Source organism: Triticum urartu, chromosome 2 (genome assembly GCF_003073215.2).
Source record: "Triticum urartu cultivar G1812 chromosome 2, Tu2.1, whole genome shotgun sequence".
Lineage (NCBI taxonomy): Eukaryota > Viridiplantae > Streptophyta > Magnoliopsida > Poales > Poaceae > Triticum > Triticum urartu.
The window spans coordinates 360,411,233-360,417,841 of record NC_053023.1 but is presented as its reverse complement, the minus strand read 5'-3'; positions in this window follow the sequence as shown (position 1 = coordinate 360,417,841).

Genomic DNA, 6,609 nt, shown 5'->3' with positions numbered 1-6,609 from the left:
TCGCTAGAGACTCCGGTAAGTCATCGAGTGGTTGACCAGCTCTCGCTGCATCATGACAGTCAATTTTCGGCTTTCTCTACTGAGGTGCATCACCAGGTGAACCGGTAGCACAATCGCAGTAGTTCTCCCTTTACTACCCTAGTCGATAGAGCGAAACGTAGGATAGCAACGGAGCCGGGCAACCCAACTATTGACCCAAGACATGATTCGGAGCTGATGCATATAAGGCCAAACTCGCGATGCCGAAGTGCGCTGTAAAAGTTGTTCGGACTTTGTTGGCAACTCATTTGTTCCCGTACCGAGCCCCTGGCAAGTTAAGACGGGGTATGTTTGTGAAACAACCATGGGAGGCGTATTTATTTGCGGAAAAACAAGGGTAATTAATTCGGATAGTGTGAACTAGGACCTGCACGATATGCCGATGATTAATTAATATATATGCCACGACCTTGGTCATTTGATATGTCCTGGGTCGAAGGCAGAGGAAAAAGGCATGTTACAGGCTCTAAAAAAAGAGTGCGGTCTACAAAAGTTTATTTTGGACCTCCTGTCGCACGTCTGCACCGCCTGTCCTCAGCGAGGGGAATCCTTGAAGGAAGTAGCCCCGTAGGTGAGTGTATGGATCCGAACTCCGATGGAGTCGGTCGTAAGTGTTTCTCCTTTGCTCTACCTGCTTTTAAGAAGTATTGAAAAAAAGGAAAGTGTATAAAAAATGTTACCGGAATGTTTGCAGACTTATCTGTATTGTGCTTCCGCCGCTGCCCATGGTATCTTAAGTGCGTAGTTATGTATACGCGGTATAGCTTCATCGTGTATGTGAGATGGGTGGCGGAAGACGAACTGCTATTTCTGTTCCTGATTAGATCGATCTTCGGGGGGAAGTTGCTTCTGGCCCTCTGCATTTGGCTGTTGAACCATTCCGTCGTCCCTATTTCCTTGCGGCCCCCTTCCCTTGTGTTCGGTGTTAAGCTTGGGGGCATGCTTGAGGACCCAATAGCTTCTGTTGGTATGATTGGCTGGTTTATTGGGGGTGGCCGTGTATCTGGCAGGGTCAGTCTAGTATCCTGTCTAGGTTGGATGGTCCGTCTCTGTTCGCCTTGAATGGCTTTTTCTGCTGACCGGGCTTGGGATTGCTAAATCCAGCATTAACCGTTGTGTCGTGTGATCTATCGTTATCATTGTGACTGTTGTATTTGCTTCGTCGTGGCTTGCCATTGCCGTCTCGGATTTCGGAAGTGCCCGAGTTGCTGGCGCTATTGCTTCTACGAGCGAGCCAACTGTCTTCTCCCGTGCAAAAGCGGGTCATTACAGCGCTAAGGGTTGTCATTGATCTAGGTCCTTCTTGACTGAGGTTGCATACAAGCCATTCATCCCGGACGCTGTGTTTGAAGGCCGCAAGGGCGTCCGCGTCCGGACAGTCGATGATTTGGTTCTTTTTAACTAAGAACCTGGTCCAGAGCTTCCTTGCTGACTCTCCAGGCTGCTGGACAATATTACTTAGGTCATCGGCATCCAGTGGCCAGACATATGTTCCTTGGAAGTTGTTGCGAAAGGCGTCCTCCAAGTCCTCCCAGTTGTCAATACAATTTTCTGGCAGACTGTTTGTCGGTTTCAAAACTGGCGGATCTCGGGTAGGGGGTCCCGAACTATGCGTCTAGGCCGGATGGTAACAGGAGGCAGGGGACACGATGTTTTACCCAGGTTTGGGCCCTCTTGATGGAGGTAAAACCCTACGTCCTGCTTGATTAATATTGATGATATGGGTAGTACAAGAGTAGATCTACCACGAGATCAGAGAGGCTAAACCCTAGAAGCTAGCCTATGGTATGATTGTATGTTGTGATTGTTGTCCTACGGACTAAAACCCTTCGGTTTATATAGACACCAGAGAGGGTTAGGGTTACACGAGGTCGGTTACAAAGGAGGAGATATCCATATCCGTATTGCCTAGCTTGCCTTCCACGCCAAGTAGAGTCCCATCCGGACACGAGACGAAGTCTTCAATCTTGTATCTTCATAGTCTAACAGTCCGGCCAATGGAGATAGTCTGGCTGTCCGAAGACACCCTAATCCAGGACTCCCTCAGTAGCCCCTGAACCAGGCTTCAATGATGATGAGTCCGGCGCGCAGTATTATCTTCGGCATTACAAGGCGGGTTCCTTCTCCGAATACATCACAGAAGAACTTGAAAACGAGGATAGTGTCCGACCCTGCAAAATAAGTTCCACGTGCCACCGTAGAGAGAATAATATTTTCACAGATCCAATTTGTTGACTTGTTTTGGCAGCATGACGTTATGTCATGGCCCGGTGATTATTCGAACTGTTTCTTTTCACCAGCTCCACACATAAGGCGAGGCGGTTTCTTGACACGTCTTATCGAAGCGGAGATCGTGTTCCCCCAATTACGGGATTCTCATTAATGCGGTCGTGAGTAACCAACCGTGTCTAGGACTCCTAGATTATAGGCAAGTCCTAAACGGCTAAGGAGAGGACGCTTGATATTCACCCTCTTTATAAAGGGACAAGGTTTTCACTTTTTTCCTCCTGTGCTCAATCAAACCCTTCCCCGCCTCAAGTTCCAACACCCAAAGCCCAGCTTAGGTGCTCCGGATCTTCAATCATGTCCAGATCCAGCCTTCAAGGCTGATGGGTGCCCTCCTCCGTGACGGAAGAGGACATCAAAAAGTTGAGGGATGCCAGATACCTGACCGCCGAGGTTTCGCATCGTCTTCCTGCTCGTGGGCAGGTCGTCCCTACTCCCGAACCTAACGAGAACGTTGTGTTCGTCTCCCACTTCCTCCGAGGCCTAGGCCTCACTCTGGATCCCTTCGTCAGGGGTTTGATGTTCTATTACGGGCTAGATTTCCATGATCTAGCTTCGGACTCCTTTCTCCACATCTCGACATTTATTGTCGTCTGGGCGCCTTCCTCCGCATTACCCCTCACTTCGACATGTGGCTCAAGACCTTTGAAGTGAAGCCGAAGATGATCGAGGGGCAACATGTAGCGTGCGGAGGTGCATCAATAGGCAAGATGGCAGGAGCTCCATGGCCGAAAGGTTCCTTTCCAGATGTGTCCGAATTATGGCAGCGAGAGTGGTTTTATGTCACAGCTCCCAGAAGTGCCAAGTGGGCGGCTGCCCCCGCTTTCCGCTCGGACCCCCCACCACGACTAATGTCATGGATTAGTAGAGGTCTGAGCTGGGGTCCAGCCAAGGACGTGCCGATACTGCAAAGCCGCATTCGAGATCTCTTCGAGGGAGATTTTGATTTGGTAGTGGTAATACAAGTTATGCTGGTTCGTTAAATCCAGCCTTGCAAACGCCGGCCCCTTCGCTTGTGGGAGTTCAACCTAGAAGGACCGTGTGCCATTCAAAGTTTCCTCGGCCCGACGCACGAGGATATGTACAAGTCATTCTTCGGACCTCAAATAGAGTGTCCAGATGCCACTGAGGATGTGGGCCTGAGCAGTAACCGCACCGCCAAGCAAGTAAGAAATCCTCTAGCCGAACACACCGCCTTTTATTCATCATGAAGTTATTTCTGAGAGATCGCTCTTTGACCAGGACTGGCTAACAAAGGCGAAGATGATTCGGTGTTCGGCCCCCCTCACTGAGGGCTTGGAAAATCCGGTATTGGAAAAGATGCTCGAGCTCGCACCTTGCCCGGAGCCCTCGAAGGAAGATACAGGGGGAATAATATGGGTGGAAGCGGGCCCCCATCGCTGCCAGTTTCAACCGACGGAATGAACGCCTCCTTAAAGGAGGATAACCGGGGGAGGAAGGGGAGTGCTTCCGAGGATCCGGAAGTCGAGGCCTCCAAACGAGAGAAGAGGTCTCCAATAGAGGGTCCTGCCTCGGGGGGTGCTCTTGCCGCACAAAGTCCGTGGGAGGATCAGCCCTCCAACGAGTCGTAAGTGATCCAAAAAATACTTTAATAGTGAAGGTATACTATCTTTCTTCTGAGAAAATAACCGCCGCATATATCTTGTAGTTCGGGTCTTAGCCCTTCTCAGCTGAGCTCGTCTTCGGGGGATCTTCTTCCGGAGATGATGGAGAGCGAAACGCCTCCCCCGGACTCCTCCGCTCAAGAAGTGGGCGACCCCAAAGTGTCATCACGGAGGGCCTCTCCGGATCCGGTGAGGCCAGAAGATAATCCCATAGATCCTCGAAGTCCCCAGCGTCCGGCTCCCAAAGAGAGCAAACAAAAGAGTCCGGCACCGTATGGTATGCGGTCGGACGTTCTGAGGGAGCTGTTGGGGCGAGCGGCCATCTCAGAAGAACACCGTACGCTGATGGGTACGGTGATGGAAAGAATTTCGTCCGCCGAAAGCGGATTACATGAAGCCTTTATGAGTCTACTGACAGGCTTTGAGGTACGTGAAATAATATGTGATAGTACCGCACATGTTAGGTGTGCCCTGTGTAGATAGTAGCCCCTGAGACTCTGGTTGTCATCGAGAACAGCGGCGAACAGAGGATCATAGTCCCAGGCAATAACCAGACTGCCTTTATGTGTAGGTGGTGGAAGCTCCGGTGGCTAGCCGGACTAGTGAGTTTGCCGAATTAAAACGGCAGCTGGATGCGGCAGACACCGACATCGAGCTTGTTCATAAGCGGCTTGACGAATCACAGGGTAAGTAATGTTTTCTAGTGAAAGTCACACAATAAGCGCAGCATGATGCCAGTATTTTTAATATGTTGTGACTGCAGACGGAGCTGCCACCGTGGAGACCCTTTGGGCGGAACTCGCCCGAGCCAAGGAACAAGCGAGGGTTAGTAATGTGGCTGCTTTGAATGCGGCCCAAGAGTTAAGAACCGAGAAGGCGCCCATTGCGAAAGCAAAGAAAAGATGGCCAAGATGGCCGTAGAATTAAAAGGCACTGCCGACCGTTGCCAGTTCCTTGAAGAAGAAAACCGAGTGAAGGCAGCGGACCTTGAGAAGGCCACTATGGCGACCAAAGACAGACGCTCTGCTATGAGGGCGAAGAAGGAGGAGCTTCACGAAGCCGGGGATATTGCGGCTGGGAAGCCCTTTCTGCTGCGGAGGAAGTTCGGAGATCCGCGGTATGCCCCTCTGGATCGGCTGTGGAGTTTGGCAAACACATATATGGACTTGGCGGCGAGCGCTGTCGATGCGGTCGAATACTTCCAAGATCAATCAGATCGTGAAGTGGACAAGCTATTCTGGTCGCAATTCAACGTTCCAGAGCGTCCGCTTCCCTTGACTGATCAGCTAGCCGAATGGGCCAAACTTAATAGGTTGTCCGGACTCGCCATGAGGTCTCTTGTAGATCATTTGTGGCCGGAGAAGCCGAAGCCGAACAACTATTTCAGCTTAGTGCAGCAGTTCCTTGGTGCGGTGCCGCGCATCAACGCGATGAAGAGATCGGCGTGCATAGAAGGCTCGCGGATGGCCTTTGCCCGTGTCAAGGCATACTGGGCGGAGATGGATGCTACCACTGTTGCGGCGCAAGGTTCGGCCATAGGCCGAGTAGCTGCCGAGCACTATTTTGAAGAGGTTCTTGAGGGTGCTCGTTTGATAGAGTCCCAGTGCTCGAAGAATATTATGTTTGAATGACATGTATTCCCATTGTAAACACAATGTTTTCATGAAATATAGTAAGGCTATACTTATACTTTTGCCAGAAAGTAATGTGATGCCTCCTGTGCGGCTGTTTGTGTATATATGTATATAACCTGAAAGATTGCAGTCGTCGGCTTCAACCCCCACGCATATAATGCGGAGGTGCTCGCAAAAAATGCGTGTTCACACTTAACCCAACGTCTTGGTCCTATTAAGGAGGTGATAGCGCAGCGAACGAGGCAACTGGACTATAATGCTTTAACACTTTCACTTAGCCATAGGAGTTTGACAGTGGGGCTACTAGATAGCCCCTGGTGGCTCCGCACTCTCCCGATCTCGGGGTGCGTACATGCCTGGCTGGAAAACGGCCCTTCGTTAAGGCGGAGGAATTCTAACATTCCGATAGGTCATCGAGTGGTTGACCAGTCTCACGCTATATCATGACAGTCAGTTTTCGGCTTTCTCTACTGAGGTGCTCGTCCGGGTGAACCAGGGCACAATCGCAGTAGTTCTCCTGGTGCTGCCTTAGCCGATAAAGTGGAACGTAAGGCACCAAAACACAGGAGCCAGGAAAACCCAACATTTGACCAAAGACAATGATTTGGAGGTGATGCACATAAGGCCAAACTCGTGACGCCAAACACTCCCTAAGGTATTCGGTCTTTATGGTATAAACCGGGCCTAAATAGTGCCCTTTGTGAGAAGCCCCTTGTGTCCAGGTACGTGCATTATTCTGACGTGGCCACATGCCAAGACGTCAGCATCCTTCCCAATTGTGCTGAGAATTCGGTGGATGTGTATCAACAAGAGACAGTAAAAAAAGGTTTACGCAGGGTCTTAATCTAAAAAGAATCCTTGGAACGGGTCCCTGCTGCACGTCTGTGCCTGTGTCTCCGTTGTGCCGTATCCTGGACGGGTGTAGCACGATGATCATCTGTAAAAGAGAGGAACTTAGGTGAAAAAGTTGTCGTGCAAAAAGATAGTTTTTAAAGAAACCATGTATAACTAAAAATGAGTAGAAA